The sequence below is a fragment of the Xiphophorus maculatus genome, chromosome 22, assembly GCF_002775205.1.
Source record: "Xiphophorus maculatus strain JP 163 A chromosome 22, X_maculatus-5.0-male, whole genome shotgun sequence".
NCBI lineage: Eukaryota > Metazoa > Chordata > Actinopteri > Cyprinodontiformes > Poeciliidae > Xiphophorus > Xiphophorus maculatus.
This window is the reverse complement of record NC_036464.1, coordinates 9,226,886-9,252,894: the sequence shown is the minus strand read 5'-3', so window position 1 is coordinate 9,252,894 and position 26,009 is coordinate 9,226,886. Positions and strand designations below refer to the sequence as shown.

The window sequence follows — 26,009 nt, the reverse complement described above, 5'->3', positions numbered from 1 at the left end:
ACCAGAGATAATGTGGGCAATTATTATTATTTTTTTTCCAATTTTAAACATGGCTTTGTAAATTGTTTGGAGCCAGCGCTACATAAACTGAGCACTACGAAAACATCTGAGAGCATTAGATGCAAAGAGGATGTGTCAGAGTCGGAGCGAGGAGTTCCTCTAAACACGGTGTTTGGAGAGTAAAGCAAGTTCAAGTACTTTGTTTGTTCTGAAGGTCATGGCACGGTCTGTCTGTCTTCATTACATTCAGTTCTGTTTTATGATAAACAGAACAGTATCTTAGAGTAGGACGGCACGACTGTGAATGTGAGAGCCTCGCTGACAGAGTATTTAATATGTTTTGCTTTGAACTGCAGCAAGGAGCGTATTCAGAAGGACTGCCCGGAGCAAAACCAAGCCAAGCCTCATAAGTGATTTCATCAGTTTACATCAAGGTGCCATTATACAAGGATGCAAACAAACAGCAGCAGGTATCGACAAGAATCCAGTGAAATTAATAGAGACATTCAAATAGCAGTTTTTGCAAGCGTGAGCTGTCTGGAATTAACAGGATTTTCCAGTTAAGTGCTAATGGCTTCAACTTAAGTAAATAGTAAAAGAAAACAGCTAATCTGAATCAGTCAATTTGTACATTTTCCTGTAACGTTTGGCCACATCAGACATATATGTCTGAAAAGAAAGAATTCCCACATTCTGTTTGTCTCTCTTTTAATATATACTACCACCTCAAACACATTTTTGACATTTATGAAATGCAGGACTGACTTATTTTGTACTAAAAAATACCTGTTATGAGGAATGTGGTATATTGGATTCTAGAGAATGAAAAATAAGTACTAAAGAAGATAATGGTTCTGCTTTTTTGTTGTTGTTGTTTTTTCTGGGTACACTGTAAAAAAAAACTTTCTAGAGATGGCTCTGCTTTCCTTTTTATCAAAATAAAACACCACTGACTACAGAAATTATTATAGAATAAAACCACAAAGAAGGAAAATTTTAATGATGCGCGGATATTTTTGAATAAACAAATTATCTTTAAATTGATGTTTTCAGCCTATTTAATTTAGTTAAACTTAACGTTAAGTCAAAACTTAACTTTTGTGGCAGAGAAGGGTAAGAGAAACAACAGAGACCTGATTGTTTGTTCTATCTGACAGCATAAAGCCACACAAACTTAATGCAACATTTCAAAACATAAACGCAGTTTGGGCTTTTGAAACAGGAAAGGTGACTGCAAGAAAAAAAAAAATACTGTTAAAATTGTATCAATGAAGAATGAAGCTGTGAGCCACAACACTGGGATGAAAGGATGAGCATTAATGAAGAGAACAGATATTTCTGCATAAACCTGCATTTTGTCTTTAGTAGTTTAGTTTTTATTTTTTTTATTTACGCCGTGGGCATTGCTGCACATGCAAACCATACACATAATTGAAATTGTTTCCTCCCATATATGCATAAAGATATGTCTCATAGGAATAATCATTAGCATATTTTTTTTTTATATAGTGTTATATGTTCGCACCTGAATTTAGATATTTACCTACTCTATAAAATATTTTTCAATTATGCTAACCAAAATTATTTCTATTTGACGAATAGAAATGAAAAATTTATTTTTTAGTTTCTTTAAATTTAGAAATGTAATAAGTCCTACTCTAATTTATTGCACGCCTTCATAAAATACATTCACTATTTTGACATTAAGCAAATATAAATGCGCTAACCAGCAAAAACAGGCAAAGTGTAGTCTGATTTATTGTCACTGAGAAAAAATGTCTTGTTTTTATTAAATATATGGCTCAGTCATCTGGTTGATGTGCACAGATTAACTTTATGGCTTCTCAAACATATGCATATTGGGTTTTTTTTGTTTTTTTTAGATGAGGAACAACTTTGATTCTATGTTTTTAAATGTCCAAATAACACAATCCGAAGGACAATACTAGAAAAAGCTTACATAAAAAAAAGAAAAAAGAGACTTTAATCTCAATTAGACATCCCTCGGTATAAAGACTACATACATCATTTTTAACATATCCTAATTCTATTTATTATGTTAGAGTATAGCCATGATTAAGTTAGAAGAACTGGCAATTGTTATCCTCTGATTGGAGGCTCAGCTTTTAAAGCTGATGTAAAGCTTGATGTTTTGTGGGGAAATTTGCAAAATTCTAAAACAAAATAAACACAAATATTTCAGTCTGTTAGGAATTTTTTGAATAATTACTACTTAGTAATAACTAAGAACCAAATAACAGCAAAATCCTATTTAGATTAAATAACTAAGAGAAACTATGCCAATAGACTGTCAGGTGAAATACTACAGATGATACTATGCAAAAAATGTTTTACTAGGGTTGCAGTTTCCTGTAAAAACTTAAAATCACTTTGTTGCAGTCCAAGAAGAGATGTACATGTTTGGTAAAAGCAGTCAAGAGTCGAAACAAAAATTCTGGGTTTTGTACTTGAAGTAAAATATCTCCTGCCTCAAAGTGCTAAAAACTCTCAGACAGGTGATAACATCATCAGGCTCCCATTGGAGGATGGTTATCTGCAGCATAACTTCATTCTTGAGAAAGTCATGTCTACTAAGTTTGACGTTTGCCCTCTTCAGATGAAAAAGCAGAATTACTCCACATCAAAGACAGTAAATCTAGTCGGATTTGCCAGAATACTTTGGTTTCGTATTCTTCAGATTAGATTTGATATCCATCAAAGCTTTTATGAAAAACCGTATCTGTAGTCTTCACATTACAGAGGGAGAAGCTTTTTATCCCCTAACTGTGAGCAAATCTAATTCAATGGCTTGATAAAAGGGTACATTTTCATTTTGGAAGTCATGAGAGACTGTTAGTGATAAAAATAGGTGCAAATTCAACCATTTTTTGAGTTTAAATATATACAGATATTAGGCAAAAGATTGAAATGCCTTTTAAAATAAAGTAAGGTAGAAAAAAATTGAGGCCACATTGAAAACATTCAAATTGTTGTCTTGAATGAGCATCATATGCAAGCCAAAGACTTTCTCAAGCAGCCCAAATTCATGTTTTAATGCACTGGACTGTACTCAAGCACAAACCGTCTCTTGCTCAGTCAAAAGAAAGTCATAAAACCAGAAGACAAGTATAAATTCATAGCAGTGTTGCTGTAGCTATGCTGGCTGAACAGGGACAGACTCTGGTGTACTGTCGGCATTCAGCACATAAATAGTAATTCTGTGCTTCAGGCAAGGAGAACACAGAAATATACAGGGGACCACTCTGGTCTGCGACAGCTTCTTAACAGCTTCAGCTGAATGAAAAATAGCAAAAGCAGAGAATATGGAGTGAAAGGAAATCCATGGGAACACTGGCTACTCGTCTTGATAAGTCAGGGATAAGCTGGGAAAGCACTGCTGCCAAATATCAAATGAGAAAGAATAAAACCTACAATTTTAGTCAAGTATTAATGAGACAAGTAACAGGAACAAGGATAGGCATTTAAACCAAGCTTAAAGGAGAAATTACTTAGTGACTGACATTCAGTATGATTTGAAAAATCTAATCAATCTTTGTAGTAATTAATTTTGGACAGGATTTCTATTCATTATTATTTAATATCTGTTGTGAAACAAAGGAGCCATATGCTGCTAATGGATGAAAGTTTGATCTAAAACTTTTAGAGCAGAGCTGTTTTGCACTTTTTTTAGCTAGAGCTTCAGTACAATAATTACACTCACCATATGTCAGCGACAACCTAGACATGTCATGCCAGAAAATAAAACAATCAGAATATTTTACCCAGATCATGATCTATATGTGATCTACATTTTTACATTTAGGTCAAACCCAGCACTACAGATTCAAGCAGCTAAGCTAAATAACATTACAGAGGAGAATGGAGGCAATATCAAAGATTGCCCTAAGAGAGTGTAATAGAAAAAGACTTCTTCCGTCCGACCCTCTCAGAGTGACAGAATGCCACATGCTCCTTTCTGACAGTGTGATATTGGCTTGGCACAAGCTTGATTAATGTATCAGCCATAAGTCAGACAAACCATTCTGTTTCCTGGAGCAGCACCTCCTCTGGTGTTTATGCCAGGGTAGAGACAGGTGCTGTGCAACGGCAGTGGGACCACTGCCTGAAACAGGTCTGTGAAAAGCTGGGATGTCCAAATCCAATTTTAACCATTACTTCAAATGAAATGTTATTACTCTTTCAGGTAAGACTGAAGGTTGTTTGGAAAATAGCATTTTGCAGCAGCTCTTCAAGGTATTTACCAAGACCTTTTAGTGCAGGCTTAACCTAGAGAAGAAAGGGGAGAGGTCCACAGGGGCGATGAAAGATGCTTGGGCAACTGGTATGCCTACAGGTGATGAGTGAACCCGGACCACCTGGCTCCCTGCCAAGGTCAAGCAATTAATGCAGCCGTCCTTTGATAATTTCAGACAGTCTCAGGAATACAGCAGATAGGGTCCAGTTCAGGAATGCTGCACATGGCAAAGATGAGACAGCTCCGATGAAGGTTCACAGTCGGGTCGCATTGTTAACACACACAGCTGTTTAGACATCAGAAGAAAATAAACTGCTTTTCTTAATTATTTCTACATTTGCATACTAATGTGGCATAAACACAATAGGTTGTCTTTAGGCCTCGTCACCCCTGCCCAAAGGTTCACATAGTTCACCTTCTCTTCATAACAAATTTGAAGATACTTTCAAAACTTTTGTATATAATTCACCAAAATGAATTGGATTGTGAAAATGAGGCTGGTATTGGTTTTGCTGTCTTAATTTGATGTAAAAATTGCAAAAACAATCAAAGGAAGTTTACATGTCATTACTTTTTCAATACAAATTAGTAGAGTTGTCAATCCATTTTAGAATCTTTAAGTACTACACTACTGGTGATTTAATAAGGGCAGCACAATATTAGAAATATGTATCAGTATCACATCAGCAATAACAACAAACTCACATTTTCTCAAATTTTCTTTTCTTTCATAAAAATTACTTGACTAATATCTGATCATCTGATCAGCATCTTGGTTACTAAACGCTTCATACAAGATATTTACGTATCCAATCGTTTTTTGGGGGAGCGACCAGGTTGTAATGACAAATGCTGTTTGATATATTGATATATTGATTGGTGAATGCATCGTTCCACTGTCCAAGCTGGCTGAGTCCCACAGAGACAGATGCTCTTGTCAATCACAGCTGTGAATACCAGAGAAGTAGAACCCAATTCAATAATGTAATGAGGAATGCTCAAGGAGGCTTGAAAATGTTGGCACACCATAACCAAACATGGTAAGGATGCACCTGGATTCAATTTTCAGCAACTCTCACTCCTGTATAGCATATTAAAGCAAAACCTGCACGACTCACTTGCAAATAGTCTTTATAGGATTACCCCAAATGTATTTAAATGATTTTCCAGACTTAAATAAATTTAGTGGACTTGACGGAGACTTTTGTAGCATGACATATTATGCAAACATTCCGCCCTCTTTTATACCTCTTAATTGAAAGAACCCTCACTTTCAAATACAACCTTGGGGCAAAAAAGTGCTGTGATCAAGTAATTTATGCTAGAAATAAAACATTGACTTTCAAATGCACCACCGCCTGAAGCCAGCTTTGAGGCTGATTTGATCTCCCTTTGAGATTGTGAGAGATATGGCCCATTCCCCCTAATCACATGCCAGAGAACATGCAATCATACAGCAACAGCTAAAGTAATCACAGTGGTGGTCTCCACCCTCTTCCCAGTATTGAGCAACAGTCCTACAAAATCAGTAGTGCTGGTAAGACATGGATATGTGCTCCTCATGCAAAATCAGCAGCTCACTATGTACACGGAGAATATGTTTGTTTATGCTGTAGTGAGTAATAATCAACATTCATCGGTCAAAGAATAGAGACTACATGCTGCTATGGATATTTTAACATGAAATCTGAAGATATTTAAAACTCATTCTGTACTGAGCAAACACACACCTGCTTGTTGGAAGAAGACTTCAACCAGAATGTTGGAAATCTTAACTTACAAAACTAATCATCATCCAGTAAAAAATGAAGAAACATATTACTTTTCTCAATATTCTATAAAGTGGGATAAAGGTTATTTATCATCCTTAAAGATTTCCACATTTTGTCATGTTACAACAAATTTCTACTTATTCTAGATCTTACAGCATTGGAAAGTGAAGCAATACATAAATTTTAATTGTTTTATAAACGTCTTGACACATTGGGGTTTTAATCCATATTTTTACCTTTCTTGGTAAAACAATTTAGTCCAGTTAGTGGAGTATCTGTGACCATCAGTTTTAGTTTCAGTCTTGATCTAAACAACTCTGTTGTAGCTGTGGCTCATCCGTGTGCAGAAAAGTGAGCCTCCGTCCTCAGCCCAAGTTTTTTGCAGCCTCCAACAAGTTGACTACCAGGACTGTCCTTTATTTAGAGCCATTCAAATCTCTATTAAGTCTGACCCGCTTTCCTGTCTCATCCTATTTAATTTATTAATGAGAAGATAAAAACCAAAAGAATTCACTATAAAATTATTTAGCATTTTTTAATATAAAAAAGGACGGTATTATTTCCATTTGCCTATTTTGGCCTGCAGTGCAAAATGTTTGTACATCAATGTACTGAATAGTTGTGAATTGTCTTTCAAGGTATTTGATTGTTATGCTTTAGAAAAAAATAGTACAATATAAAGAATGGAAACTTTTCCAGACTTTGAAAAGACTGGAAATACATTGTTTACTTTAACAGTGTAAGAACCCTGAAGAAAAAGCCATTTAAAAAAGCAAGCATTTGGTCTGTTTAGATGTAAAATTCCAGTTTTAAATGTAAAAAAAAAGTCCATTCAAAGTTAATTTTAGACTGTTTCACTATTGACAAGTTCATTGTGCATTATCTCCAGTACTGTCAATAACAAGGTAACTACAGTAGCAATGCTAAGCAAGGTTACTTCTGCATGACAGAGTTTATGATTTAATATCAGGGGAAGGTGAGAGATAATACAACTGACATGAGCTGTGATAAAACACCTGTCGCCCTCTTTGTTTATTCCACCTGAACTCTAGACATATATAGCACTTACAACCACTTACGCTAATTTTTTTTTTTTTACCACAAACACCCAGTGAAGGTCTCCATGGTTCAATCTGGAGCACAGCAGTGTAAAATTGTGTTCAAATGGAGTGATGATCTAGCTGGAGTTTGATGAGTCTCCTGTCCTCTTCTGAACCAATAGCTCAGCCCACTTCTGCTTTATCACGGTGTGCCAGCTTACCGCTATCTGTGCCACACTAAATCAATTAGCATGTCATTAAGATAGCTTGTTCCAGCACAATAAGCATGGAGGGGGACTGGGGTATCTGCAGGAACAGAGCTAGCTGAACTCTGAGAATATCTCAGCTTCTATGTGTCAGTGTGCGGTGGGCTTTGTTTGTTTTTGAGCAAAGTGGACGTGTACACAAGCACGTGGTTATCAGGAAAACAATTCAAACAATTAATAACAGGTCTTTGTTACAAACATTTCACTCAACTGTGTGTTATTTCATAAGGTGTTTGGTACCCGATTAAAGTTAACATGTCTTATCAGAGCAGATTTCCAATTACCTTTAGAATGATGCAATCAATTCTGAAATTTAAGTTTCATTTATCCTTTTTTTCTCTTCTGGCTGATGATAAAACTAACATTCAATATTAATCTCCCTGCGAAAGGAAGCCTCAAAGTCACCTTACATGAGAGAAACAGGTGATTATTCTGCAATTACCAGGAGTAAAGCAACACTCTGCTCTTTGGGTATAGATTGAGAAGATAGGCTTAATCCCCACTGGTGCAGAGAGGATTTCTCTCTGAAGGCAAGAGCTCAATCAGACCAGTCAGATAAACACCAAATATACTGAAGCGTTTGCTGCTCATGATAAACTTTTCATTATCTTTGACAGCAAGAGCGCTTAATCAAAGCTGTGTCTCCCTCCGCAGATAAACTACAGAGCGAAAAGTTATACACTTAAGACCAACTTTCTCCTGTGTCAGTTAAGAAATTTGATGTGATCTTAAATCTTAAAGCTGGCAATATTTAAATAAACTAACCTGAGGTGAGGGAAATAAAAGAACACATCATAATATCCAGACAGAGCCCGATAAAACCCTCAGATCATAAAAGGTCCATTCCACTGCTTTTGGCCGAATGGCTACCACTAATGGATCAGAGTGCAGGTTACACATTAGCACTGATGCCAGAGCAGTAATTCTCTGAGAGGAGAAAAAAACAAAAACTAATCAGGTATTCATATTTTCCCTTTAAGGCACTTTAACACCCACATGAGGATGCAGGTCCTCTAAGGCCAAACTCTTCGTGCACACAGGCCAATAGAGTTTCTGAACTGGTCACAATTTCTTGATTCCTTCAATCAAAGCAATCAATTCAAAGGGACTTCAAAAGATTAATACAAGCTTTTAACACAGGGCAGATCACTCATTCACACTCTCACCCCTCACTTCATTTGTCTCTTGTGCCATCTTCGAGGATATGAAGAGAACTGAAGTTTTACAGCAATATGAATAACTAAAAATGTCTATGCCAAACATCTATGTAGCACAATTTTGATTAATTGTAAACTTATGAAATACGTTTACTAATCGTAAACTTATGAAATACGTTTACAATTAGGTCTGGGTAATTGTAAACTTACAAACTAGAGCTGGGTAATTGTATAAAAACATGATATTACAACAATACCTGATGCCAATCATTTGCTGGCATCAATACCTGATTGATGCCAATACTTGTATTAGTTATAAAGCAACCAATACAGGAGCGCCATTTAGAAGAATATGATGAAACTAAAAAACAAAAACATTCAACTTCAGAAGAGTAATCCTCTGGTGAATCAAGACACTAGTGGACAAAAAGCCTGTAGAATAGTGAGTCTGTTGACAAATCCAAATGACAATAGATGCTAGCTTTAAAACATAATTTGTATTTTATCTCATAGTGAAATGCAAATATGGTGACTTAGATGTAAAAAGAGAAATTGGTCATCGTAAACTGTAAACTTAGAAAGTAAGTTTAAACTTTTACAAGTTGCTAACAAGTGTCTTAACTTAATAAATTACGATTTATAATCAAAGCCTAAAGTTGAAATGACTGTGAAAGGACCAAAATATTTATTGTGCTATAGCATTTAAAAAGGGGGAAAAAAAAACAAAAAAAACATTTAGGCTAAAACTACACAGAATTGTGTTTAAATTGCAATTCATTCTAATGGTTTTGATTTTATATTTATTGGAACTGCTAAGGTTGTTATTTATTTATTAACAACTTGTGTTATTTATTTACTAACAATTTACAACCATCTGTAAATTGAACAGCACTGATTTATTAGAAATCTTATCAACAAAATTATTGAGTTTGTTTGGATTTTGTGTTTGTGAACTTAATTAATCACAATGTAAATTACAATAGAAACAAAAACATAATAATGTTTAGTCAGCCTGCTATACATGCAAGATAATGTTTAATTTACATATTCTGAAGGTAAACTGGTGTACACAGCACCTTTAGAAAAAAACACGCATCTTCTTCTGATGAATGATAATACAGTACTGTAATGTTATACAGCCATCTGTTAAACTGATATACATCTACACACATCTATGCAAACCATTATATAATGCCAACAACTGTGTTCATTCCTAATAGCCACTTGACATTTGTCCCAGACTGGGTTTGTGAGTGAATTTATTATTAGATTTCTTAAGTGACAGATGCTGCTAAGGTAAACAGATTATTGACAGAACAGAAATTGGGATGTAAACACCTGTTTTGGGAGCATCACTGGCAAAGGAGAGTGCTTAATAATAAAGCCCAAGCCAGTGCCATGTTGAAAGGTGAAATCTCTACACATCAATTCTGTCCCGAGAAGCGCAGCGCAGCAGAGCTTATTACAGACTCTCAATCTGTCTCAAGTGTTCAGACTGTCTCAGTAATACGGGCCTGCCGGCTCCTTGAGATGCTTCATTAAAAAGCTTGGCTGTCCAGAGCACATCTATGGCAGCCAAATAAAGTGTCAGACCACATTTTTCATCTGTAGATTAAACCTATGTAAGCCCAAATTAAACCAAATTAGATCTGAAAATGAGAAATAAACCAAAGCCAAATGACTGGAGAGGCATGCAGGCTGTGAACAGGAGGAACCACTTGTATGCCATCTGTAGAGCTGGTTGCGCTGGTTTGAGGGTTCCTCACTATTTTTTTTCCAGGAGTCTTATACATTGGCTCATGCTCAAACCTTCCTTGATAAATATGCAGTTAGTAGATAATTCAGTTTGTAGATAATTTTTGTTCCATTTCTACGTATTAATTCAACAATTTATAATAGATTTATGGTAGATGTTTCAATTACAGTAACAAGCTATGATGGTTGGATGGATGGATGAATTTGATGGGCTATTTAGACAATTAAAAGGTAAATACAATTATGAATTAAAAATATTTGTTCCATACCGTATTTTCTTTTTCTACAAATAATAGGTCCTGGATCACATGAATTTCAAAATGTTCCACAACTTTCAAGACTGAAGGGAAACCCCTCAGGAGATTACATCTTGTATATGGCAAAATATTTTTCCTTTCTTTCTTGGGAATGTTTCACAGAAGCTGAGGCCAACCTCTCTTAATCTTTCATCTTTTCTGAAATCTCTCTGGACCAAAGTATCTGATGTTCCGACCATGATGAGGATGCTTGTTATATTGCTGTGGACGTTTTTGTCAAGCTAACAGTGAATTTCAAATGATCAGTGTGGTCCATTGCGTCCTGGTGAATGCATCATGGCTGCAGAAAGGTAGCCTGGAAGATAAACTTTGTAACTCAATCACACCCTGCCGCTCCCTCCCATTCTATCGCTCCGACTGGTCTCACACATAATATATTCCTGAACCGCAGACCACTTTTGTGGACATTTCAATTACATTTCGGTTACATGACTACAGCGTGCCAAAATCAAATGTATCAATTCTGGATAACACAGCTGCAGACGCTGACATACACAAGCCAGTCCATGATGTTGGAGAGAATGAGTCTGTGGAGAGGTTTGCAGAGGGAGCCTGTGGTCAATGCTCTGTTACCCCCGGCATGTTAGATCCTCAGCCAGCCCATTGTGCTGAAATTCAGTCACAATAGCACAGTATCTTCCCAGAGCAGGCTCCTTATCATGGCGCTGAAATGACTAGTCTCTCTGGACGCCCACATCACAGACGCTTTGGGTCTGAGCGCACAAAGCTCGAGGTGAGCGAGCGCAGCAATCTATTGCTTTTGTTCAGTGCATGACAAAGATGCTCACAAACTTTTCTTTTTGACATAATCTTAAAAAACGGCATGCAATTTATTCACTGAGTCACTGTAACAATGCTTAGCATAAAAAAACCCATCTCACTGCCTGGTGATTGACTTTGAAAAAAGAAAAGTAACTGAGAATGAATAAAATAGCAAAATAACTTTAACGGAACAATATATTCAAAGATTTTATTCTGAATGCTAGTATTGATTGATTGCTCTATGCAGTAAACAGATGTCATCTCATAATTTTTCATGACATGCTGCCTGAAATAGAATTGCATCAGTTATCAATCACACTGACTCTAGTTGTGTCAATCGACAAAATGCTGCTGTGATAAATTGTATTTCTAAATATATCTGTGGTTGTCATCTTGATATTGTGGATGCAGCTCGCTTGCACAACTACCAATGATGGCATTTTGCAATTTGATTGTTTATCAATCTGAAATCAGCTTTAATTCAGCCTCTTCCTTCCAAGGGAAAAGAAACATAACTACTGCAAATACTTAAAACACCCAACTGTGTTTTTTCCAGATCACTTCTAATTCCATTCCAAGCATCCCAAAGTCTTAAGAACATGAAGAAGATGTGACCTTGATAGTTATGCTAAAAAAGTTGTCTGAAAGCTTGTCAAATTATAATAGAGTTCTTCTTTCAAGCTGCAAATTGAAAAAAAAAATAATTAAATAACTTAGATATACATTTAATTGTCAATGATTGTGTTGAACCTTGAGTTTGGTTTTCAGTGAATGTGAATTTTTATTCTTAAAATAATAAAAAAAAAAACAAGACAAACACTTATTCGGGTGTGCTGTGGTGGCGTAGGGGATAGCGCAACCCACGTTTCAAGGCCTTGAGTCCTCGACGCGGCCATCGCAGGTTCGATTCCCGGACCCCTGCGATATTTGCCGCATGTCTTCCCCCCTTTCCTGTCAGCCTACTTTCATATAAGGGACACTAGAGCCCACAAAAGACCCCCTGGAGGGGAGAAAAAAAAAGACAACCACTTATTCATTTACTGCCTCATGTACCCTAACTGTATTACCCTCCCAAAGAGGAGGAATGAATTGTAGTCCACCATTTACTGATCTGGAAAGTCAGAAAAAAATTACTCACCCTGACTACCAACCGTGCTGTCCTAACTTCAGCCAAAGTTAGACTTTTTTGTAAAATTTCTGTGTCCACACCATGCCTTCATCCATTTTTGAGTGAAGGTCCTGAAAGGCTTTGTTCATTTTTCCTGTTTCCACTGTGAAGACTCCTTCAACTATGCCGAGCCAGTTTTTTTATGTGCACTATTTGATCTAAGTGGGGATCCAAAAATCCAATATGCACCTGTGCCAGACAGACCACCATTGTTGGATCCCACAATTGCAAGAGTAACGCTTTAACTGTCCCAAACAGATTCCCAATCAGCCAATCAAAGAGACTGAGTGAGGTCTGCCTATCTGCCAAGTTACTTATTGATCCGGATCAAGTAAGGTGCTTAATTCTGTTTAATATTGCTGTTGTCCTGTGCAATAAAAGATGATTGATCACACATACACTAAATTGTTTTTCCTAAGATTTCCTTTTACTTAAAAGTTAAGTTTTAAAACTTGAATTCCACCATTGACATAACTGCAACTCAAAAATCACAACAATGTTTCAACATTAAACTTTACATTATGCCAGATAACTTTTAATTTGCACTAATGAAGATCAAATCACATCAGGAGGCCTGAAACTAAAAGTGAACTGATGGCTTAACCTGTTTTCTGATGAGTTCACGTAATATTTATCTGAACACTTTGGAGCATTAAAAAGATAGACAGTTGATCCTTAAAAACAGAAAAAACATACTCACAAGTAACATACTCAGTCCTGAGGGGCAGAACACTGAACTCCACACCTCTGAGCTCAACATACATGCACTATTTAAACTAGGAGAACATCAAAAGTGGCACACATTTTTCAAAAACATAAAATACTGTATGTTCCAACCTCACACTCAGTCCTACATTGCAGGTTTTTAAAATGCCTTTACACAGCAAGATAAGAAACAGTTTGATAGCAGATTTGACTTTTACTCAGACAAAAGTATTTTGAGCAATCAAAACACTAATATTTGATGATACTAAACTTGATTACTAATTTTATCCTTTTGTCCATATTTCCATTTTATTAGAATAAAGTGTTGATTATATTTTCTTTAACTCTATGCAAATTCTAGATTCTAAGAAGTTTCCTTTTATTTGAAATAAGTCTTCCTTATTCTTCAGACACATTTTTACACATTATGGGACTGATTTTACTTTATGAAGACTAATATAAATACATTTAGTTCAAATTTACTACAAGGAATCGTTTTTTTTAAAACATTCCTTAGGGAAAAAAAGGCCTGGGATGTAACAGGAATTGTAAAGCATTGTGCAATAATGCATGAAGGGGAAATGGGAGCAATGACTCCTGATGTAACTCATGTTGCTCTGTGATTTGATCCAGTGTAGGAAAAATATTGCTGCACTTCTGGGTAAAGTACATCACTTTATTCTCTCTGATCTTGTTAAAAGCTTACTTGGTCTACTTAGAGTTAAGTATTCACCATGTGTAACCAGACAGTTTTAACAAACCGTGTTTGGGCAGGTCTCTGCAGACCCCGCTCACCACTTGAATTGTAAAATGTTTTGCCCAAAGCAGAGATACACATAAGTCAAAGCAATACAATATTGTGTCCTTTGATCAAGTGGCAATCTTAGATGTGGAACAACACAGCAACAAACGTCAGCTTCCCACATTACCTTTTTATTTACAGCCAGCAATAAGCTGTATGAAACACACTTGATGCCAGAGAGCTGATGGATTCCACAACTGCATGTTACAGGAATCATCTGGCAGAGAACAAGTGCGGCAAACAGCTCATCAACTGCAAAGTAATCTACCAACTCTGTATCATTTGGCTGCCTGTTCACAGCATTCATAACCCCAGCTGAGGGATGCTGCAGCACATCAAATTGTAAGCTTTATAAAACACCTCAATCCGCTGTGACAGATAGATATAAACAGTTCTTCGGTAAATAGAGATGACCCCCAAAGGTTACCATCACTCACTCACACAGACTGATAAATGTTCCATAAAGACTCAAAGTGCCTCATGACAACTCGACAAAGCTCTGGCATCATAAAACAAAAATGTATGATTGCTGTTCAACCTGTTAAACTCCATTTGACAGCCAGAATACATACTGATGAAAAAGTCTCAAACTCCTACCAGTTTGTATAGCATTTATTTCCAGCTTTAGATTGGTTTCTCTTGAAGTGTAACCCTGTAAATTAGTGCTAAACATGTTGCAAGATAATAAAATATAAAAGTGTTGGCACTGTGGTAAATGCAATGTTAACAGTACAGCATTTTCTCTTGATAATCAGATCTAATCTGACATCACGGCCAAGGCAGTATGATAACTGCACAATTTATTTTCTAGCAAACACAACTATACTACGGCTGAACCGTTTAAGAACCAAGGCTTCAAATGCATAGATAGAGATAATGCCACACACTATATTTAAAGCTGTTGTATTTTCACATTTTGTTAAGTCACAACCACAAACTTCAATGTATTCAATTGGAATCCTGCATAGAACATTAGTAGGAAATGAAAGAAAATTATACATTCTTTTTTTTAGCAATAAAAATCTTACAACTGGAGCACATACATTTGTATTCAATGCCCCCAGAGATATTAGTAAATAAGTAAATTTTATGTACAGTATATAGCATACGATAAAAGGCAAAAAACCTTCACAAGTTAAAATATAAATGGCACACACAGACAAAAAATGTGACAAAATAAAAACATGAAACAAAAAATCTGCAGTCTAGTACTTGCTAAAAAAATCTTTGCTAAATAAAAGTTTCTTTAGTTGCTTTTTCAAAGAATGGAGCAAATCAATGCAGCGTAAAGAAGGTGGCAACGTGTTCCCCAACTTGGGAGCTACAGCTTTAAAAAAAAAAAAACCTGTCACCTGTGACTAGCTGATCTAAGGTTTTGGGATGTGTTATGGAGTACTTTTAAGGTCAGAAATGTAAGCTGGGGCTACACTGTGCAAGTCTCTTTCTTGTTTTGTTTAAAAGCCTTGGAGCAGAGTTCTGTGCTCACTAATCACTGTTCACTACTTTTTTTAAGCAGGTAAAAAGACTGTTATGGTGCTTCACTGGAGAAGAGATAAATGCATGAATAATCACCTCCATCTCAGTTTTTGACATGAAGAATCATGGTTTGGAGATATTCCTTAACTGAAAGTAGCTGTTTTTGATATTTAAAAAAAAATGAATCTCAGAGTTAGAGTTGAAAATCACACCAAGGTTTCCGAGGCTTGGCAAGAAAGTCAAAGCCCACATACACCCAGGTTCTGCTTGATATCAGAACTGTGACTGTCAGGAGCAATGATCATAGTTTCTGTTTTATCCCAGTTTAATCTCAGGAACATACCAGATATGTCAGGGATAAAGTTATAAAAAAGTTTAAAGAAGAGTAAGGTGATAAAATCATATCCCAACATTTCACAGAGAAATGTTTAACCTGCGATGTGAAAATGTCCTATTACTCCAGTAATTTACAAATTTAGCTTTATTGTGTCTAACCGATCAAATTTCAATAAAATACATTGGAGTTCATGGTTTTGCTGTGACATGTGAAAACATAAATGGGGTTTAAATCCTGTTGCAAAGCCTTGTAAATAAGATTATTACTGCTGATGAGTTATGTAATTCTGAGTTTAATAGCAAAGACCAATTCAACAGTCAACAGACCATTTAAGCCTGATTACTCTCAGACTGGCTTTTGATTTGATATGCATGCAGACCTCAAATTGCCAGGTGGGTAAGACGTCTGTCATATACACAGATGCATAGCAAATGAGGTTGTGTGATTCAGCTGTGGACCAATCATTTATATTCAAAAATTAAGGAAAGTGAAATAGGAATAGGGCAATAACTTCTTCTAAGCTGGTATTTACTTTTTACCCTGCAATGTGTCATACCTTATCAGAGTTTTCTTCGATCCACTTCTTTACTGTGCCCAGAGCGATGTCCGCTGCAGGCTCATTGGGATAGCCTGAGGAGACAAAAACAGTGTAAACAGCGGCTGTATTCAGCATGCAGATGTCAAATGAGAGATAAAAAATCAGACAGGCAAGCAAACAAAGAAAACTGATATCTCCACAGGTAGCAGCAGAATTCCTCCTGAATCAATGAAAAGCAACCTGCTCGTATCAGTGAGACGAGACCAACTGTCTGATCAACTGCTGTTGACGAGTGCTGCCAGATGCAGGGTGATGTGAAAACACAGACAGACAATATTACAGGGTCTTCAAAGTGTGGATACAAGCTACACGCACACAATCGCACCCTTACTCATTACCACCTCAAGCAGAACTGATTAATGTTTTATCTTTATGGGGAAATTACACTTTGATGTGTGATCATACACACCATTCCTTTGTTTTATCAGCTTGCCAACATGAACCTGGAGTCTAGGCACAATACAGCAAACCATCATTTTAACAGTTGTGTCAGCAGAGGAACCGTAACAGTTTGTTAACACTCTAAAGAAAAACTGTTCCTTGATTATTTTCTAATTAGACCAGGAAAAGGAAGACTGCTGGATACTAATCTGTAGATCACTTACTGCCAGTGTAGATAACTTCACAGGACCTAACTCCAACAGCGAGATATTGACTTAAAAATCCTCTGGGGCTGCTTTACTACTATGGTAGAGTAAATATGCCAGAACCAAAAGAGCTGATAAATTGCTACCGAGAAGTTCCTCAGTTGTCCCAATTTTAAAGTAAACTACACACTACCTGGCCAAATAAAAAATATGTATATCACCTTTACAAAAACCTTAATGCTTCCCACTGGAAAATTACTACAGAGAATAATAACTTTCCAATTACTATTCTTCTCCAGTCTGTGGAAGGTTCTTCTGGTTATATATGTTTAACTGTCTCTCTTTCATGGAATGAGCCATCCAGCTTCCAGCTTTGTGCTCTTAGTTTTTTCCATAGTAAGTTCTGCTGGTCTAGTGATTCTGTATATAACTGTGTTTCCTGGACACAGCCATTGAGCCATTAATCTGTTTTTTTTTTTCATAGAAGCTACTCCTTGTGGAAAGCTCCAGCTACCAATAAATATGTATACCATGTTTGTTTTACTTTCTATTCTCCCAGTGGATTTTTCATTTAGGTGGGTGTCTCACAGATGTAGCCACTGACATTGGTGCAATGAACAATGAGTACTAATTTTTACTTCCTCAGAAAGTACCCTAATGACAGATCTGTTGGTGCCAGTAGATAAATACTCTTACCCGTAAAAAGTGCTCTTGGAGCATTCATTTAGACTCTGCTTCCTTTTCTCTTAGCTCCAAGTCATTCATGACAGCTGGCCACTCTGGAGGTTTCTCACAGTTAAAGGATAATATTTTTCTCCCAGTGTCACCCCATGTTTGCTCAGGATAAGAAATTCCTGCATAGTTAAATTGATAGAATCTGCAGAATTTTCTTAATTTGTATTTCCTATTTGGGATTAAATAACATAATTTGACTGAACTGCATGTGAACCTCAGTGCATTTCTGACTAAACTGTTACATTTACTCAGATATGAACTGGAAGTGAATACCTTATAAAGTGTTTTGAGAAGCTATATAACTAAACTGAGTTTAATATTATATTTCTGCATTCAGTGATTTCAACTTCACCAGCCTCTCATTATGATCCCAGATGTGTCAGATTATTGATGGACATCAAAGATGGGGATAAAGAAAACACTTAAACTACAAAAGTATAGTAAAGAATTGTACAATACTTGAATAAAAATGTGAAAAGACAGTGATTAACAATCATCTTGCCAGGGGAAGGATGGAGAGAAAATAGTGATCAGACAACACCCAAATTTTTATTCCATTTTGTAACAATTTAACTCTGTGTAGTGCCTGGTCTGAAGAAAATTTCTTGACATCAAGCTTATAGTCAAAAAGCAAAATTTAAGTTTTCCATAAGGAATAATAACTGAACTCCTAAATTATGGAAAAAGGTATTACATTTGGATGACTTTATATTAACTCTGATCCAGCAGCATTGGGTGTATTGGGGTAAGAACCTAGGTGGAGGAAGTGATGCATGATGCCTTGAGCCCATCATTCAAGCTTGTGGGGGCAGTTTTATAACTTAAGGTTGCTTCAGTAGGTCAGGTCATGTTCAGCACCGTTAGAAGTCCAAAAAAATTAGGTCAGCTGTCTACACAAAAATACAGAATGATCACATTTTTCATGTATTCATGTATACATGTATTTTATTTCCAGACATATTATGAGATGACAATGCCAGAAATCATTAAGTTCAAAGTAGAAAAAAGTGGATCTCAAGTAGCTGAAGACATTTCTATATGAGTCCAAACCTTTACCCCATTAGGAATCATTAAGACAACAATATTGAAAGTTCTGACTATTTTGTCATCAATACAAGATTGCAAATTCATGACTTAATGCTGCTGCTTGTGTTTTTTAATAAATATTTTAAGTTTCGGCTGTATTCCATAAGGTAGTTAGCGGCTGTCCTACAAGTATCCTGTTAGCAACATATGTCCAGTGCAAAATGTGATGCCAACAAACAAGCATGGCATGTTTCTTCAGTCGCTGTGACCCAGTACAGGATTTAAGACTCTATTTAAAACCCTCAATCCCATAAAGAACTACAGGTTGTAGCAGACAGTCTGACAACAAAGGTTAACACCTCAATTTCAACCAGCATCAACTGATCCAATGGCCTGGTCACAGTTGTACCTTGTTAGTTAGCACACGGGTCATATTTTCAAATGTAGACTTTTTCTTTTATTTTGTTCAGTCATTGACATCAGTGTGTGACCCATGAAACAGCTTTACAAGAACATCAACCTGTCCTTTCATACAGATGTAAAGAAAACTGAAAGGATGTAAAGACTTAACCTGAACAGTTATTGATTTTTTTTGTTTATCTGTGACTCCTCCTGTCAGAGTCGCTCAGTAACTATTACCAAAATTCTCATAAGCACCTGCTTAAATAGTCAATAAACAACATATGCAGATTCATGCAGTCACACAGATCTTCACCTGTGTGACTGCTGTTGATGCCTCTCCCCTTTTCTCTGTTTTTCTCCTCCTCTTTCTGAGCTTGACAGGAGTGGCCGAGTTACACTGATGAGAGTAGAGGGGGCTGAGATACTGCCAAGCCCTCGCCAAGTTCCCGTTCAAACTCAGGGTGAGGCAAGATGTGAGCTGCATACCAGCCAGCAGTGACTGCCAGCCTGCTCCTACAGCTCTGTTCTGCAGCATCTGCAGACAGTGGAAAGTCTGTTCACGGCTCCTGTCCTTTAACAGGAACCCCCAAGAGCCATACGCTCAGAAGCTAATCCAGAATGCCAAAATCTTCTAGTCACCTGACTTCTCCTACATCTCAAGCACACTTAACCTTTTTAGATGCATAATTTTTTTTCCTGCTGATGCTTCCTTTTAAGAAGCTGTTCCCACACCTGTGCAGGTGTACCGACACCCAACTTGCACATCAAGTAACATAGGCAAACAGATGTGCAGCAGACAGGAAAGCTGAGGAAAGTAGTTTTGGGGAGATGGGACCAGCTGTTCAGTTAGCACAGACACAAGAAGTGTCAGAAGCACATAAACAAATGAACAAAAAATGTAAATAAAGAATTAAGTATCTACCTCTGTCCCCTGAGTCTGAACAAGGGCTGGTAAACTTCTTGCAAAATGGAGAATAAAACATAATAATAGTTCCTCCACATCACCATAAATGAGCTAAAGGTACAAAGAGCATTCAATCCGTTCAGAGCAGTTTCTATAAATTCTGTATTGATTTGATAACTACACCTATTAATCATAGCAGAGCTGGACGGAAAATGGATTGAAAGAAGTGAAGCAGAGGCCTAATTTTAAAAAAAGAAAATTATTAAACCAATACCTTCACACCAAAGATCAGAAAAGACATGATAAAATGAGATCTGGCAGGAAAAGAAGTATCAGTTGAGCTGCAAGTGGCATGGCAGAGGAACTCAAAGTTACAAAGTTAACAGCACCAATTTGAGTGGATCAGCAGCTTTCTCTCATCATGCTACTTTAAACTTTACTCTCCTCTCCTCTCTCTTTGCCTCTCTGAGCTTGGCTAAGTATATTTAAACTGAGAGGAACGGATACAATAAAGTACTTTAAAACTCAACCTCTAGCACCACTCCTGGGCTTCCGAGTCCAGTCACCACCAGCAGCACTGCTGACACAATCCACTTTCTGAAAGATGTGCAGCACAGGATTGAGTGAGCCGAGTCCTTTATATGCTGAAGTGCACACAAAATGCACAAATTCTGTGCTGCTCTTACATCTCTTGCCCTCAACCACCTCCTTTCTAGGGTTTCCTGTGTGCGGCGTTTAGGAGAAGCCAATCTGTCAGGTGGTGAGGCGCTAGCATTAGCCACAGTGATGGTGGGCCCTCCAGGGTCTCTGCTCGATTTGGCTCGCCTCTCTACTATGCTGGGAATATGGCTGGCTCGGAGAGATTTGTCTTAGTGAGGTGCACTGATGGGAAATGTGCAGTGCAGCGCCCCTGATGAGGGCTCAGGTGGTGCAGTGTTATTTCAGCTGAAGTCTTCTCTACTTTATCACCCAGCAGAGAGCAGCATCCGGAGAAAAAGGATCTAATGGCACGTGCCATGTTTTATGAAGGCACTTTGTGAGAATGTTTGCATAGGAGACTGAAAAAAGCTAAAACAGATGTAAATGCCAACTTAAATTCATGGTATTTGATATCATACAGGTAGAAGGCAGCTACTCCCAATGCGCCATTAGGTCCTTTTAGCTAGTTTTGGAATACATTTAAATGCTAATTAAATATATTTAAAGTAGTGTGGTTCAATGTTGTTTTATAAGGCAGATAATCTTGTCTTACTCCTGTTAAAGAGATATAAAATTTTAATTTAAAACACGTTTTTCAAAACAAAAAAGAAACATCTCTGTCCAATCTTCTATGTTTAAACATGCTTATTAAATCTTCCTTCCTGCCATTAGTGACTCAGAAAAGAAAGTCTTAAATTATACAAATATAAAACAAGAAACAGTGTTTAAAGAGCTTAAAGTTTTTGTCTTCAGACTGAGTGAATTGATGGCGTCACAACACAAAAATCAAGCACAGCATCATGTAAATATCTCAGTTATTTTTCATAAATTATTTTAAATGTAAATGAATATGTCTTCAGTAAGATGCATAATACAACCTCAAGACAATTTTAGGACGAGTCTCTCTTTTGAAAATCCAGGTCCTGACAGAAGGGCAGAATGAACCATTTAAGGTGTGATACAATACAACACAGATTAACTGATGGTAGTTTGAACGAGAAGGAGAAATCAGTAAGTGAAGGCAGCACTTTTGCGGGCTGCTCTAGTTGAGGGAAGCAGAGCTGCGTGTTCATGTGGAAAGCACGCTGGGAAGTAGGGTTGTCACCCCGTCAGGGCCCAGAGGAGAGGTGAGGTGACCCGGGGTGGAGGACGGAGTAGCGCCCCAGGACTCCATACGCCGAAGCGTGGGTGTCAAACTGCCCGGAGCAGCTCTTACACCAGCAGTGCAACACGACAGCAGGGCCGTGACCGACTTTGAAGCCCACAGAAGGTTACAGAGACAAAGAGAGATGGGAGACTGCTGAATGAGGAAGAGAAGCAGAAAAAGAGGTGGAAAGATGGAAACGTAGCCTCCGTGGCAAAACAGTTTATGACCTTCTTTGGAAATATTCCATAAAGGTGAAGGCTAGAATGTCCTAAATGCTAAAACTGAACCTCCCTAATTTACTTTTTCAAAACATTCTCAACTCTGTGTGATCTGCAGGAGTTAAGCACAAACCACTCTTTGCAGAAGCCTGCATTTATTGACCTGAGATTACTCAGTACTTTTACATTTGGCTTATCATCCATGACAATGTTGGAGCAAAGTAAGTGTTTAGTACAATGCAAGCTGTGTGACTCTATTAAATGGGCTACAAAGTTCCTGTTACCACTCTGCTGCCCGCAGATACCGCATATTGCTCCGACGCTTGAAATTCCCAAACCCAGCTGGACTAAGCTCCGTATAGTAAATCCTAGGCTTTAAGAGAAGGGGTACATTTTCCCAAGCCATCTCTGGCTAGCAAGCAGCAAGCCATCAACGTTAAGAGATAAGGTGCCATGAATATCTGCCACCCTCCTAATCCTAGACAAGGATGAAGAAAGCCAGAGCATGATGCTGGCGAAAGGAAAAAAAAAAATCTTTGCTGTGAAACACCTTTGATCTGGACAGAGGAGCACTGTGGACATACCGGTAGAGCTTGGGTGGATTACAACCACGTATCTCCCACAGGCACCAGCCAGTGCTGAAACTCCTTTGTCAACAATCTTCAGATCCGTCACGGAGACAGATGCACCAAAGGTGGAAGGTTAGCCATAAACAGGGAAATATTTGTCCAAAGTAGAGTGGCAGCTCTGCTGCGCTGAGCACCTCTGATTATTTTGATAGGGTTATAAATGCATGCTTGAGAGGGTATCTGTCAGGCAAACAGTACACGTAATCTTCATGTCCTTGCGTTCACATCCTACCCGTCAATCGTCAGCTCCATGCAAACATTAATCTGAACAGACGTCTCCTGAAGTGTACGAGTCATTACAAGGCTGCTGGAAAATGCTCTTTTAGTGTCCGATGTGATCCTTGCAAGGCTAAGATTTCTACAGTAGGTTTATCTAACTTTCTATAATAAGTACAATCTAGGAACATAAGTGTCATAATAAACCATTCATTATCATTAGCGCTTCTCACTGCTTTTACTTTATGAAAACTGGTACAAGTTAAACTGTGCAATCTTTGCATGCAAATGTATTGCTTTATATTTTCAAAATCAAAGAAAATGCAAGGAAAAAAAAAGTTTCTCAATCAGTGTTATAGCAACACAGTCAACTTAAATTTGAAATGAAGCTTTTTTCTTTATATATTTACTAGGACAGCCTAATTGATATGGTTAAGTGTAGGTAGTTAGCTTTGGACTCACCTTGCAAGAAATAGATCTCCAAGTTTCTACTGAGCATTACAAAACAACTTGTAAAAAACATTTTTCTATGCCAGTAATTCCTTCCAATGCTTAGTGTGGAGAGCACTGAGCTAACAAACCATGATAAAGTCACATGAGCAACTCACTAATGACATCTGTACCAAAACTGGATTTAATTTTAACCAGAGCTACACTGAACTTTTAAAGTGTAGTTGAAATGTGCTCCCATGTTCTCAATATAATTGCAAAGTGCAGAATTGGACAATTTGTTGCATCCATTATAGAGCAATTAACTTTATTTCTATTGTCTGAGGGGAGTGCTGTTATTACTTGAGTGTTTTTTAAAAACAAAAGAAAATAGTCCATGTTGTTTTGTTCTTTTTACTTTTTTGACAAAACAATAAATGATGTAAGAGGAAGTAAAATCAACATAAATTGTTAACAAAAAATGATCTTGGCAAATTTTTTCCTATCTTTCTGAGGTCATGGTGATAGCGTCAAGATTTTTTTCTTTTTCCTCTACCGTTTTGGAAACTACTGGTCTATGCTGGATCCTAAAATAGAACTTTATACAAGTGGATATGACTGTGCTTCTAGTTTATGTGAAAAAACAAAGGGGTAAAGGAAAAAAAAATAGTCACGAGAATGCGTTAGACGAAGGACAGAAAAGAACGAGACACTAAAAGAGAAAGTGACCTCTCTAAGTCGAGGTAGTTGGACCCTTGGCTCTTTTGCAGGGAGACATTGAGAGGTGTCTTCTCCTTGGAAGGAATAATCCATTTAAACCCGACTTGCACACCTGTGATTGATGTCCAAACAGAAGCAGCACTTAATAACCTCTATCATGCTGGGTGACCTCGTGGCCCACGGTGGGCACCAGTTTGTTTATGGGTGGTACCTCCGACACACTATCTGTGCAGAAATTCTGTTGTGGCTAATGGGCCGGACTGAGGGATTGGACTGTCAGCGCAGTGTGAGCCCTCATTTTTCTTTCCAAGCGTCTGAGGTACAACCTGCGCTCCCTTACTATAACCCAAACTCCCTGTACTGCCGTCATCTGTCAGTGGAGATGGAGTCCTTTGGAAGATGGAGGCGTGTTGGAGAGTGTCAATTAGCATTAGCTTTCCTGACAAATCTGTTTTTCCTCATCACACAAAGGCCTTGAATAACTTGTTCCTAATTTCTCTCTGTCACAACAAGGGGGGAAATGAATTTGCCTTCCAGCTGCAATTCAAGTCTAGAACTAGGACAGCAGGGTTGCTAACTTTGGAAGTTGAAATAAGGAATGAAGAAACATCCAATCCATGATGTTTAATATTAACAGCAACTAAGCAGTGATTTCAACAATGCTTATGAAGCAAGCCATTATTATAGCAAGCAGACTTAAACTGAACAGACGTGAATTTAGCTGGACTGTGAAATTTGTGGGTATCAGATTTTGATTACTGTAATTTTAAGGGGATTAATACAGTATTTATAAATTTTAATTTAGAAAAATTGCACACGTTTTCTTGGAGTGTGGCTCAATAATAAGAATCCTCCTCTTTCAATTGAATGGCTGTGGGTTTGATTTCATCTCCATCCAGCTACATGTCAATGTGTCCCCCGGGTAAGGCAATTAAACCCAAATTACCTACTGATCTACATATTAGTGTATGAATGCGTGAATATTTATGAGTGCAATTGGGTCAATGTGACTCTATTGCAAAGCGGTTTGATGGTGAATATAACCACAAACATGGTGTATGTAAATAACTTAAGTCCAATTACCATGTATGGCTAATATACAGATTTTTACCAATCAAAGGCCAGACTGCTGTGTGATAAAGAGGACAGGGTGAATTTGCCTCGAGACAAAAGTGACATTGAGAGCAACAACGGAAGAGAAACTGAGAAAGCCTGTAGCGAATTCTGAAGGTGTTCAATTCCAACACTAAGGAAGATGACATTAGTGGTTTAAGAGCCTAGAAGGAGGATGAACTTAGCAATCAATTACTTTTCCTGGTAGCAAGGCTCACGTTCACAGAATATTTTACATCTCTGACTGTTTTTGTAAACAGTTCTTCACCTCTGTCTCTCTCAGCTTAAGAAATGGTCAGGTTTCTGGGCAACAGTTGTGTGGTCGGCCAAAGGATATTGTGCCAGACAACCAAATCTGGAAAGAGTAGTCAATCCTTAAATGATTCAATCAGGTAAGTTTTGATCATCAGTGATCCTACGGTTCAGTTTGTGTTTCTCCTTAGAAAGATGGTCGTCCAAGAGAGAAGTACGGTGGCCGACAGGTGCAAATGCGCAGCAAAAGAGAAAACATGCAAACAAAAAAGAAGACACCCCCGAATGAAATGCAGCAAACAAAAAGAGAGACGCAAACACCCCCGAATGAAATGCAGCAAATAAAAAGAGAGACGCAAACACCCCCGAATGAAATGCAGCAAACAAAAAGAGAGACGCAAACACCCCCGAATGAAATGCAGCAAATAAAACGAGAGACGCAAACACCCCCGAATGAAATGCAGCAAATAAAAAGAGAGACGCAAACACCCCCGAATGAAATGCAGCAAACAAAAAGTGTTG

The 26,009-nt window shown here is 37.5% G+C and overlaps 1 protein-coding gene across 1 annotated transcript in view; it reads right to left on the bottom strand.

The window, feature by feature from the left end:
• Positions 1 to 26,009, bottom strand: part of LOC102229387 (glutamic acid-rich protein) — a 164,989-nt gene that overhangs the window by 94,637 nt on the left and 44,343 nt on the right. Inside the window, exon 3 of the mRNA XM_023327446.1 lies at positions 16,369 to 16,442. The gene's annotated coding sequence lies outside the window, so the exon portion shown is untranslated. The remainder of the gene's footprint in view (positions 1 to 16,368; positions 16,443 to 26,009) is intronic.